The following is a 14,165-nucleotide window of genomic DNA, read 5'->3' on the forward strand; positions in this document are numbered from 1 at the left end:
CCACCCTAATCCAATTTGACTGCATTTTAACTTGATTACATCTGCAAAGACCCTATTTCCAAATAAGGTCACCTTCTGAGGGGCTGGGTGGGCATGAATTTTGGGAGGACTATTCAAACTAGTACACTATGCATAAGAAAATTTTTTATTTATGCTTTCAAATGATACCTTGAAAAATATTTTTATTTAAAAAAATTTCTTAACGTTTATTCATTGTTGAGAGACAGAGACAGAGCATGAGTGGGGAAGGGGCAGAGAGAGGGAGACACAGAATCTGAAGTGGGCTCCAGGCTCCGAGCTGTCAGCACAGAGCTCACGCAGGGCTCGAACCCAGGAGATCATGACCTGAGCTGAAGTCGGACGCTCAGCTGACTGAGCCACCCAGGCGCCCCGAAAAATATTTTTATTTTAATGTCCTTTGGTCTAAATGCCAAATATAAATAGTCCTATATGCAAATGTTCAGATATACTGTCTAAAATTAATATAGAATTTCTCAAAGTTTACAAAACAAGAAACATGTGGAAGGATATGATATTGTTATTTTTTTCTGATTTAAATTTATCAGAATAGTATCAAGTGGGTGGCTTAGTTGGCTGAGTGTTGGACTCTTGATTTCGGCTCAGGTCATGATCCCAGGGTTGTGCGATGGAGCTCCGCATCTGGCTGGCTCCACACTGAATGTGGAGTTCACTTAAGATTCTCTCTGTCTCTCTCTCTCTTTCTCTCCCTTCCTCTGCCCATCTGCCCTCACTCACGCATGCCCCTCCACTCTCTCCCCCCCCCCCAAAAATTATCATGATTTCAGCTTAGGTCATGATCTTTCAGTTCTTGGTTAGTGAGTTCAAACCCTGGGTCAGGCTCTGTGCTGACAGTGCAGAGCCTGCTTGAGAGACTCTCTCTCTCCCTCTCTCTCTGCCCCTCCCCTGCTCTCTCTTTCTCTCAAAAATAAACTTAAAAAATAAAAATAAAAAATAAATTATCGGAATAAAGTAAATGATCATTACATTAGAAAGTTTTTGGAGGAGGAGGTTTGTGAGACAGTCATCAAACTTTTGCATTCTGGTACATGCGCCAGGTTGACTAGTACATAATCTCACGCTCAAACAACCTACAGTTCTGTTGAGAGGCAGATTACAATATAGCATGATGAGTGCAATAGTAGAATTGTACATAGGGCTGAGGACGAAATAATGATCTATATTGAGTTCTAAAACTGTGTGTGTGTGTGTGTAAGACAGAGGCAGAGAGTAAGGGATGGAGGGATGGTGAAAGTGAGAGAGAGAAAAAAGAGAGTTAACTAATAGTTTTCAAAGGAAAAATAAGTAAATCAAAGTTGTTTATTCCATATACACTAATTTGAAAGTAATGATGCTCACAATGTTAACATAGTTCCACTCTATGTGCAAAATATTGATTTATTCCAAAATGTAGATTCTCTGACCAAGTATTTTCTTTTGGATCTCGAGGATCTGCTAAAGGTAAAGCTCTCCTGTAGCTAATTGGGAAAATTCAGTGGGGTTGTCCCTACAATATTTATAATACTTAGCAATACTTATAATACATATAATAACTTGAAAAATTACAATGCCATGAAACAAACATCAGCCTGTTTAACTGCTGACTCTGTGACTGAAATAAATTGTTTCCCTTGGTTCTTCCCCTGCACCAAGGTGTTTTTTAAACCGAAATTAGCTGTAATAATTTGCTCTGGAAGATGTGCTGTGCTGCTTTGGATTGTTTTTCTTTTTCTCCCCGCCATCCCACAACTTACACTTAGTTTTGATTAGGTGATACACTCAGGTGGCTCAAATTTTGATAGTTATTAGAATCTATACAATTAAAAGTCTTTCATTTTTTGTGCCCAGCCACATAGTTCTTCCTAGAGGCATCCTGTGTTAACTAACTTCTCTTGTTTTTGCTTTTAGAGCTATTTCATGCATATATAACCACGGGCACTTGCAAATATGCACATACTTACTTATGTTTCCTATTTTTATACATTTTCTGTACTTTGCTTAAGATCATTCCATGTTAGTACATAAAGAGCTCTGGCTACGTAGTATTATTCAATTGTATGGATGTGCCATAATTTTTTTAACCAATCCTCTGCTGAGAAATATGTAGCTTGTTTCCTGACTTTTGCTATTACCTTTCTGCAACAAATAACCTTGTAATAGGCCATTTCAGATGTGTACTATCTGTAGGATAATTTTCTAGAAATGGGATTGCTGGGTTGGATGGTATGTGCCTTTGTCATTTTGATGGATATTGCCAAATTATCCTCCATAGAGGTTGTACCAATTTATACTTACACTAGTAATAGATAAAAGTGCTTGTTTCCCCAACCCTCACCAACACATTGTGCTATCAAACATTATATCTTTGCTAATATGATAGGTGAAAAATGATATCTCATTGTGGTTTTAATTTACATTTATGTTCTGAGTAAGGTTGAGCATCTTTTCATATATTTAAGACCCTGTGATATTTATAAAAATAATTCCCTTTTTATGATGGTTGGGATGCTACTGGACTGATGGCATAATATCTTTTCTCCTTAACTTATACCAATGAACATGTTTTTTTTTTTTTACACAAGAAAACAAGGGTAATTCCAAAGAGCACCTTAAACTCTAAGTCAGAACATTTTATGTGTTTTAAAAATTCACTAGCTTTTTACAGTTAACTCCTTATACAGCTAACGTATCATAGTTGATAAACAACTGAACCAATATCCCCTAGTAATTTGAAATGATTTAAATTACTTATAAGAAATTTAAACCAATATTGTGTTGGTTTTTAGTATATTTCATACTTAAAATGTTTCTATCTTAAGAAAAAAGAATTATTTTTTTCTAAGAAACTTACCCATGTATTAGAATTTACACAGAATTATTTAAAATTATATGTTCTCATTTAAAATATGCATTTGCAATTTTCTTTCTCAATGCCTAAGACACATTATAGGAAGGTTAGAAGTTCAGTGTGTATTTAAATGTGCTGGCTGATTCATAAATGGCTCTGGACTCCTTTGCATCATACAACAAATTGTTCTCAGAGCTTTGTCTATGGCATTGTATATCACTTCTATTATAGCACTTATCAATGTGTGCCATGTATCATCATTAGTTATTTATGTGTCTGCCTTTCTCACTAGATTGTGAACTTCTAGATGATATAATTTGCATTCCCCTTTAGCACTAGCATAGACTCCATACTCATAAAATGTTTGTTGAATTGAATTGAAGCACATTTACTTTGGGGTTCTGAGGTTGCATTTTTAAAAACACTTTTCCACCTAGTTTTTATTTCATTTTTGCATAATGTCTTATTCTAATGCTGCTCGACTTTGCTTTCTGCTGATATTATTGACTTCATATTGAAAATAATTACTCAAAATTCTCCTCTAATAATAGCATTGAAGAGGTGGATTTTTTTTAATTGTACATATATTTCCTTACTGTTCTTCATTTTCTTCCATCAAAGTCCTACTTTACTTTTAACCAGAGGCAGTTCCAAACATTTACTGGGCAATAGTGGGTAGATTGGGCGCTGTGGTAAGGTATATTAATTGTTTCATGTCACTATGTTCCCAATTTATGTAGGCAATTTGAAATGTGCAATTAAAGTTCTGGTCATTGCTAATATTAAGTAATTTAGAAGGTTCTATAACAGAGTGAACAGCTTTTCAAATGACCTTTTTTTAATTTAAAATTTTATTGAAATAATTATGGATTCACATGCAGTTCTAAGAAATAATACAGAGAGTTCTTTTGTATACTTTACCTGTTCCCTCCAAATGGTGACACCTTGCAAAACTATTGTATAATATCACAACCAGGATATTAATGTTAACACAATCTATCAGTCTATTCAGATTTCACCATATTTACTTGTGTTCATTTGTGTGTGTGGGTTTTAGTTCTGTACAATTTTATCACATATGTAGATTTATGTATCCATGACTGAAGTTAAAATACTGAACAGTTTCAACACCACAGGATATTTTATTGTGCTTTTGTAACCATACACATCTCCCGTTTTTTCCCTTCCCCCCCATCATCCTAACTCATGGCAACCCATAATCTGTTCTTTATTTCTAAAATTTTGTCCTTCAAAAATGTTACATAAATAGAATAATACAGTATGAAATTTTATGTAATTAGCATTTTTAATTAAATAATTTTTTGATGTTTATTTATTTTTGAGAGAAAGAGAGCATGAGCAGGAGAGGGGCACAGAGAGACAGAGACACAGAATTTGAAGCAGGCTCCAGGCTCTGAGCTATCAGCATAGAGCCAAACATGGAGCTCAAACTCACGAGCCATGGATCATGACCTGAGCTGAAGTTGGACACTCAACTGACTGAGCCACCCAGGCGCCCCTTATGTGATTAGCATTTTGATCAGTGTAATTCCCTGGAGATACATCTAAGTTTTTCTGATTATCAATAGTTTATTCCTTTTTATTACTGAGTAATATTCTATGTTATGTATGTACCACAGTTTACTAAACCAGTCACATATTGAAGGAAATCTGGGATGATTCCACTTTTGGGCTATTACAAATAAAGTTGCTATGAATATTACTGCACAGGTTTTTGTGTAAACACAAATTTTCATTTCTTGGGCTAAATGACCAGGGGTAAAATTGCTGGGTCATATGGTAGTTGCATGTTTGCTTTTATAAGATACTGTCAAACTGTTTTACAGAGTAGCATTCTTACCCTAAATGAGTGATCCAGTTTTTTCCTCACCCTCACCAGTATATACCGTTGACACTATTTTTCATTTTAGCTATTCTTATAGGTTTGTCGTAATAGCGCAATGTGGTTTCAGTTTGTGGTTCTCTAATGGCTAATGATGTTGAACATCTTTTGGTGTGTTTGTTTGCCGTCTTTGTATCCTCTTCAGTGAAATGGCTCTTCATTGTCTTTTGCCCATTTTCTAATTGGACTGTTTGTTTTGTGTTTTTACTATTGAGTTTTTGAGTTCTTTATATATTCTAGATTTAGTTCTTTGTTGGATATGTGGTTTGTAAGTATTTTTTCCCAATCTGTAGCTTATCTTTTCATCCTCTTAATAGGATCTTTTGCAGAGCAAAAGATTTAACATTTGATGAAGTCCAATGATTCAATAATTTCTTCTTATGAGTTGTGCTTTTGGTGTCATCTAACAACACTTCACCTATCCCTGGATACTAAAGATTTTCTAATAGTTTTATACTTTCATTTTAATTATTTAAATCTGTGATCCATGTTTAATTTCTTCAGCACTATTTGTTGAAAAAGGCTGTCTTTTCTTCTTTTCTCCATTGAAGTGTTCTTATAGTTTTGAAAAAAAAATCACCTGGGTTTGTTTGTGTGTATCTATTCCTGGGCTCTTTACTCTGTTCCACTGATATGGGTGTCTCTTTTTTCATTAATAACATACTGTCTTGATTACTGTAGCTATATGGTAAGCCTTAATATTAAGTAGACAGATTCCTCTTCCCACTTTATTCTTTTTTCTCAAGGTAGTTTTAAGTATTCTAGTGCCCATTTTATATAAATTTTATAATTAGTTTATGTCAATAAGTCCTTGCTGGAATTTTAATTGGAATTAATCAAACCTACAGATCAATTTGGGAGAATTGACGTATTTTCTATGTAGAGTCTTCCAATGCATGAGCATGATATGGCACTCCATTATTTAGGTTTTTCTACCCAGAATAGTCTCTTTTGTGTTTTCCTTGTTTTGGTGTCAGATGAGACTACATACAGTAATCTGAATTTCAAAGTTTAGGCTTGCTGAGAATGATTAAATTCATTACTATTCATTCACTATTTATTTACTTATTCATTCATTCATTCATTCATTCATTCACAATGCAGATATATTTATCTTGCTCCATTGCAATTGATAGATACTATTTTATTTGCAGTATTAATATTGATTTTAAAAGTTATAACCCTATAAACAAATGAGAAATTGTACTAAGGAAAGGACATTAATGTTGTACACTAAGGAATTTTTGTAATGATATTTACTGTAAAGATTTCTGTCTTTGGTACTAAATAAATATGATGGGATGAGGGAGGGATTCCTGACTAAAGGAATAGGATTTAGCAGAGGGAGGGTATAATCTTTGAAAATTTTCTTATTTGGCAATTTTAACCCCAGTATCAAGAGAAAGAGAGGGTATGAAGAGAGTCAACTTAGGAGGTAGGACTAAGTGATTACATATTTAGGAAAGAGTAGAAATAAAAGGGCTGTACTGGAGAGATCCCATTAATGGAGTAATGCAAGCATTTAGGTAAGTTTTTAACTCTTCCTTGAAATAGGAATATCAATTTTTCTTGAGTTTTCTTGAGTCATTTATTCATTCAACAAGTATTTATGGAGCCCCTACAGTTTTCCCTGTATTTTGCTGGGGTCTGGCAACATATAGCTGTTAAAAGACAGGATCCCAAGACCCAGCAGTTGGTCGCTCCCTTGCTCCCTTTGTGTGGTACCTGCTTCCAGTGGCCCTGAAGGTTTGTGGGCCAGGGGTGGCCCCAAAGATTAGGAAGTGAAGGGGGAACAGGTGTTCAGGTCTAACTGCTTGGCGGCACACTTGCAGTGAGCCTTGGAATGAGGAGGAAACTGCAAGGATAGACCCAGGAGCAATGGCATCCAAAGAGAAACAAGCGGTGAAAAATCTCAACATAGAAAATGCCCAGCAGGAAAATGAAAGAGAACAGGGCCCTGTGCAGAATGGAGAGGAATCACTCAATTCGAGAGGGAGTGAAAGCCAGAAGCCTGGAGGAAATGTTAGCCTGGGGCCAATGAGATGACTTGTCCCTAATTTTCAGTGGAACATACCTAACAGGCATATTGATCACAATCAAGAGGGAGATGGTGTAGAAAAGTTCATACAGCAGATGATGGAAATCAAGAGAAGACTAAGGAGCAGCAAATGCGGCATCATAAGTGCTTCCAAACTCCTGAACCTGATAATCATGACTTTTGCCTTATACCTTGAATCCTAAGGTTTTCACTGAGGTTAATAATGTGGCCTCTGCTCTACAAGCTTGTAGTTTTGTGATTTCATTTTTCTGTAAACCTTTTGATGTTTCTACTTACCAATTTATAATTAAATATTGTTTTGTCTCAGTATGAAACTTTCTGTCCAGTAGGGCAATTTCACTTAATTTTAGGAAAAACTATCCTTTTCACAATATTAAATTAATAAAGCGGTTTAAAAGCAAAAAAAAAAAAAGTATCCCTGAGTTCATGGAATTTAAAATGTGATATGACAAGTAATATAGCAATAACAGCATCTATATAGATTTATTTCAGCAAGTAAATGGCATGATAAATTTATTATTTGAATAGGCCTATTTATGGTATTAGTAGTAAGTACAAAAAGGAATATCAACCTTGTATATCAGTTTTTAAGTTACAAGGATATTTCTGGTTTTACTATTTTTTAAGGTTTTGGATTTCTACATGTATTGACTTGATTGTCAAATGAATTAATTATGACTTATATAGGTGTTTTCTGACCATCAATACACAGCATTTTAAGTATATTTAGTGAATTGGTAATATATGTCAAAAGGAAAGGCATATACAACCTTTGATATGAGAAATCGACATTAATAAATGGCTGATAATGTTAAAAATATGAGTTGCATTGTATTTTCCTCTTTATTCAAAAAAGATCAGGGAGTCTATAGAAACCTGTGTAATGTTCATATTTAAATAGATATCCTGGAAAGCAAAACAAGTATGCTTCCTGACATGTTACAGTTGAAACCCACTTTATCTTTTTAAAAATTTTTAAAATGTTTATTTATTTTTGATAGACAGGTGGGGAGGGGGAGACACAGAATCTGAAGCAGGCTCCAGGTTCTGAGCTGTTGGTTGGCACAGAGCCCTATGCAGGGCTTGAAGTAGTGAACTGTGAGATCATGACCTGAGTTGAAGTTAGACGATCAACCAACTGAGCTACCCAGGTGTTCCGAAGCCCACTTTAAAATATGTTTTTAGGGCACCTGGGTGGCTCAGTTGGTTAGGCGTCTGACTTCAGCTCAGATCATGATCTCATGGTTCATGGGTTCAAACCCCACATTGTCTCTCTGCTGAGAGCTCGGAGCCTGGAGCCTGCTTCAGATTCTGCCCCTTCTCTGTTCGCACTCTTTCTCTTTCTCAAAAATAAACATTTTTTAAAAATTTAAAAAAGCAAAATATGTTTTAAATTGAATGACATGTTAATAGGAATATTGGGAATGAGTATATATTTCAAACTGCTGATTCCTTTGTATATTTCATTTGTTAGAGCACAACCACTTATTTTTACTTTTAAAAATTCCTTTTGAATATTATGAATTGTTGAACTTCCTCTTCCTTTTAAAACCGTTTTTTAATGTTTATTTATTTTTGAAGGAAAGAGAAACAGCATGAACGGGGGAGGGGCAGAGAGAGAGGGAGACACAGAATCCGAAGTGGGCTCCAGGCTCTCAGCTGTTAGCACAGAGCTTGACATGGGGCTTGAACTCACCATGAGATCATGACCTAAGCTGAAGTCAGAGGCTTAACCGACTGAACCACCCAGGCGCCCCTGAACTTCCTATTCTTTTTTTTAAATTTTTTTTTTCAACGTTTATTTATTTTTGGGACAGAGAGAGACAGAGCATGAACGGGGGAGGGGCAGAGAGAGAGGGAGACACAGAATCGGAAACAGGCTCCAGGCTCTGAGCCATCAGCCCAGAGCCTGACGCGGGGCTCGAACTCACGGACCGCGAGATCGTGACCTGGCTGAAGTCGGACGCTTAACCGACTGCGCCACCCAGGCGCCCCTGAACTTCCTATTCTTAATGAATTCCTTTTTATGTATTTCTTTTTGAGATATTAGTGATTTTCACTATTTGCTTTCTCTGCTATTCTCAGTAAACACATCTCTGGAAAATTTTCCATAAATTACTAAGGAAGATTAAAGGGATATCTAGTTTTGTAAGGAATGATATTCGCAGGGTTTTCTGTGAAAATCTGAATTTTCATGAAATAGAATTTCATAAAACACGGTATCTCATGTAGCTGCCTTTTATAAAAAGCCATATCAAAATATTTATAATTTCAGTCAAATTAATCAATGCAATGTGATTTGTTTGAATTTTGATTGGAGAAACAGTCTTTTATTTTGGGAACTGGTAGGTATAATCTGGGTTATGAGAACTAGATATCCAGTCTAGCCCAAGATATGGGTGGAGTGGTTACTGTAGAATGGAACTGTAGAGCATTCCAAAAGTGAGGCAGCGAAGAGAAGATAAATTGTTTTTGAGCTTCAAGATTCCATATTGTCTATATGTATTTATTTTGTTCTTTTTTTCTCTACCTCATAGTTTTTATTCACTCTTATTACAGGCTTGCACATGGCCAACATAGCCTTTGAGGCCATTCTGTATCATGACCTCTTGGCTTTGTTCCCATTGCTACCTACATTAGTCTCTTGTTTCCTAGTTCAAATTCATGGGAGGAAATCTGCTCAATCTGTTTGTTTGTGGTTTTTTTTTTCATGCTGGCCACCTCCTAGTCTACTGGCCAGTCAATGGATTGATTATTTTTGAGTTACATTGCTCCTTCCTGGTCTATAATTACCCATAGTCATGCATGGGAATTCTGGGTCATATAGTATAAAACATGACTGTCTGTGGCTGACTTTGTGTAGGAACAGTGGGCAGGACCATCTCACTTAGCAAGGACTTTAGTTGTCACTATGATTAATAATAGTAAAGGGTAATTTATGAAAATATGCTACCTTCAAGTAGGCTTATTTAGGCCTAAAAGCTAGTTTTTAGAAAGAATACCTACTCTGTGTTATAGTTATCTGGGGTTTCATGTTGATTCAGAGTTGTCTTAGTTCTTGGTTTTAGAAAGTTTGGGGTGCCTGGGTGGCTCAGTCTGTTAGGTGTCTGGCTTCGGCTCAGGTCATGATCTCACAGTTTGTGGGTTCGAGCCTTGCATCGGGCTCTGTGCTGATAGCTCAGAGCCTGAAGCCTGCTAAGATTCTGTGTCTCCCTCTCTCTCTGCCCTTTGCCTGCTCACACTCTGTCTCTCTCTCTCTCTCAAAAATAAATAAACATTAAAAAAATTTAAAAAGAAGAAAGTGGCTGCTACCCTAAAGTTTGCATTGCACATATTACTCTTGGGAAAATGGACAAATTTCAGATCTTCATTTTACAATATTTATATGTATTGCATTAATATAATAAAGTGTAAATCGTTTGGATACTGTCTACCGGTAGTTCATTATCCAGTTTGAACCTCATTGACTTTACAGAGATAACTAATTGGTTTGGTTTATCTATTCAGGACTGTGTCAGCCTTTCTGTAGACTGAGCCAAGAATACAAATGCAACTGTGCATACCATACATGTAAAACTTAAAAACATTTTAAACCAAGCTTACAAACTATTAAGTAGAATAATGTATTCTCATGTTTTGACATATGCCTTTATAATGAACTGGAAGGTTAAGTTCAAGTTTAGAATTCTCAGACTCCTCACAGGTTAACACTAGAATATGATTGCACTGGGAAATCTGACTTCTAATCCTTGGCTGGCCTTCTCTTTAGATACCTGACTTTGTCTTGCATGAGGGGCCTTACTCTAATGTAGGTTTCACTCCAGCCTAGCTATATAAGCTCTGTCCATGGTCCCGACTTGCTTTTACACCCCCTTGGAGCCAACAGTAGGCATATAGATAGCAAGATCCCCCCTCCAGAGCAGCACTTCAAAATGGGTTCCAAGAGAGAATTAAGCCATAATACCCCAAGGCATTCATTAGATAAAAATAATAAAATTGCACCATATTTGGGAGAATGGGTAAAATGGCTACATGAATAATTTTCTTTAGGGCTTAAGAAAAGCTAGTGAGCTGAGAAAGGCTGGTGGAGAGAAGACCTGAAGAAGAGGTCCTTGTGGGCTCATGCTCATGAAAGTGGCTTAGGGATATTTGGCTAACATACAGTGTATACAGTGTGCTCTTGGTGGGGGATATTTGGGCGGGAAATTTGGGGATCTTTGGTACTTAAATTATGATCTAGAAGGGGGAGGCACAGGCTTCTGATGGTTCTTTCCCTTCGGCCCCATAGATTCCTCTCCTAGAACTAGGAGCAGCTTAAGAATGGCTAGAGTGAGGTCTGCTAAATTATGGGGCCCCTCTTGCCCATAGCAAAGTGTGGCACTTCATCCATTAATTGTTTTTCACTTTTTAACTATTAGATGCTATGCTAATTTTTTGTGTTTTTTAAAAAATATAATTTATTGTCAAATTGGCTTCCATACAGCACCCAATGCTCATCCCAACAAGTGCCCTCCTCAATGCCCATCACCCATTTTCACTCTCCCCTACCCCCATCAACCCTCAGTTTCTTCTCCGTATTTAAGAGTCTCTTATGGTTTGCCTCCCTCCCTTTCTGTTAGTAACTTTTCTTTTCACCTTCCCTTCCTCCATGGTCTTCTGTTAAGTTTCTCAAGGTCCACATATGAGTGAAAACATATGATATCTGTCTTTGACTGACTGACTTAGTTCACTTAACATAATACCCTCCAGTTCCATCCATGTTGCTGCAAATGGCATGATTTCATTCTTTCTCATTGCCAAGTAGTATTCCATTGTATATATAAACCACATCTTCTTTATCCATTCATCAGTTGATGGACATTTAGGCTCTTTCCATAATTTGGCTATTTTGAATGTGCTGCTATAAACATTGGGGTACATGTGCCCCTATGCATCAGCACTCCTGTATCCCTTGGGTAAATTCCTAGCAGTGCTATTGCTGGGTCATAGGGTAGTTCTATTTTTAGTTTTTTGAGGAACCTATGCGTCAGCACTCCTGTATTCCTTGGGTAAATTCCTAGCAGTGCTATTGCTGGGTCATGGGGTAGTTCTATTTTTAGTTTTTTGAGGAACCTCCACACTATTTTCCAGAGCGGCTGCACCAGTTTGCATTTCCACCAACAGTGCAAGAGGGTTCCTGTTTCTCCACATCCTCACCAGCGTCTATAGTTTCCTGATTTGTTCATTTTAGCCACTCTGACCAGTGTGAGGTGGTTTCTCAGTGTGGCTTTGATTTGTATTTCCCTGGGGGAGAACTGAGAACTTTCCCCCTGAGATCAGGAACATGACAGGGATGTCCACTCTCACCACTATTGTTTAACATAGTGTTGGAAGTCCTAGCATCAGCAATCAGACAACAAAATGAAATAAAATGCATCAAAATTGACAAAGAAGAAGTCAGACTTGCACTTTCTGCGGATGACATGATACTCTACATGGAAAACCCGAAAGACTCCACCAAAAGCCTGCTAGAACTGATACATGAATTCAGCGAAGTCGCAGGGTAATTTTTTGGCTTGAAAGAATGTTTAGATGTAATCAGACTTGATTCTGATGCCATTGAACATGGCAGAGTAGGGAACCCCCAGAATTTATCTTTCTACACAAATAGCAAATTAGCAAATATTCTCAGAATCAACTTTATTGGCAATCCGGAAACTAACAAAAAAAATATAGCAACTAGGCAAATGCTTAATAAAGGAAGAAGCAGTTGAATTCCAGTAAGAGAGCTTGGCGGTGTTTTAACTTACCTAGTCTCCATTCCCTGCTCTCTAGTTTGGCAGAAGCTTTGAAGACAACAGTCCACATTCCTTGTACAAGTTTCTAGAATTGGAGGGAGTAAAGGTGGCCTCATTCTTAAGGAACTGTGGTTGTTTATTTTGACCAGTTTGGTGGCTCCCTGAAGGACTAGCTCAAAAGACTTGCCCTTATTTTGCCTAACTCAGAACTCTCCCAAGGCTGAGGCAGCTACTTGGGAGGCGCCTGTGGAAAACACTTAAAGGCAAATATATTAACCACCACCTCCCATGGCAAGGAATAACAAACAAGATCAACTGAAAATAATATTTGGGTGTACAAATATCTCTTTGAGACCCTGCTTTTAATTCTTTTCTGTACTCAGAAGTGAAATTGCTGGATTATATGGCAATTCTATTTTTAATTTTTTGAGGAACTGCCATACTGTTTTCTGTAGCAGCTATACCATTTTGCATTTCCACTAACAGTGTTCAAGGACTCCAATTTCTCCACATTCCTACCAACCCAAATTATTTTTTTTAATAAAAGTCATCCTAATTTTTGGAGGTGCTATCTCATTGTGGTTTTTGATTTGCATTTGCCTAATGATGTTGAGAATCTTTTCATGTACTTGGCCACTTCTATATCCTCTTTGGAGAAATACCTATTCAAATCTTTTGTCTTTTTTTAACCACGTTGTTGTTTTTGAGTTGTAAATTTCTTTATATATTCTGGATATTAATCTCTTTTCAGATATGAATTGAACATATTTTTCCCATACCATAGGTTGCCTTTTCACTTTGTTGATTGTGTCCTTTAATGCACAGAAACTTTTGCATTTGATATAGTCCAGTTTATTTTTTTTTTACTTTTGTTGCCTGTGCTTTTGGTGTCATTTCCAAAAAATCATTGCTAAATCCAATATGATACATGAAGATTTTCTTATGTTTTTTTTTTCCTAAGAATTTTAGGGTTTTAACTCCTTATGTGTAGGTTTCAGCCCATTTTGAGGTTGTTTTTATGTTTTATTTTATTTTTAAATGTTTATTTATTTTATTTTTTTTTAGAGAGAAAGAGAGAGAGAGCCATGAAGGGGCAGAGAGAGAGGGAGAGGGAAATCCCAAGCAGGCTCCACACTGTCAGCACAGAGCCCAATGCGGGGCTCCAGCTCACAAACTGTGAGAAGGTGACCTGAGCCAAAACCAAAAGTCAGATGTTTAACCAACTGTGAGCCAGCCAGGCACCCCTATTTTTATTTTTTTATTATTTTATTTTATTTTGTTTATGTTTATTTTTGAGTGTGAGCAAGGGAGGGGCAGAGAGAGAGGGAGACACAGAATCTGAAGCAGGCTCCAGTCTCTGAGCTGTCAGCACAGAGCCTGATTTGGGGCTTGAACTCAGGAACCATGAGATCATGACCTTAGCTAAAGTCGGATGCTTAACCAACTGAGCCACCCAGGTGCCTTCCCTGTTTTTATTTTTCAAATGTAACATTTATCATTAAAGATGAAAAGAAAGGATGGAAATGGTAGAGTGAGAGAGATTTAACTTGCTGTATATAA

At 36.8% G+C, this 14,165-nt stretch overlaps 1 protein-coding gene and 1 pseudogene across 2 annotated transcripts in view; both read left to right on the forward strand.

Annotated features, from left to right (window-relative positions):
• Window positions 1-14,165, forward strand: part of COL4A5 (collagen type IV alpha 5 chain) — a 260,757-nt gene that overhangs the window by 36,682 nt on the left and 209,910 nt on the right. The gene's annotated exons all lie outside the window — the stretch shown is intronic.
• Window positions 6,648-7,003, forward strand: LOC124513896 (protein BEX4-like; annotated as a pseudogene).

This window comes from Lynx rufus, unplaced genomic scaffold (assembly GCF_022079265.1).
Source record: "Lynx rufus isolate CCGP_SWC_20201006 ecotype Redwood Valley unplaced genomic scaffold, mLynRuf1.p SCAF_19, whole genome shotgun sequence".
Classification (NCBI taxonomy): domain Eukaryota; kingdom Metazoa; phylum Chordata; class Mammalia; order Carnivora; family Felidae; genus Lynx; species Lynx rufus.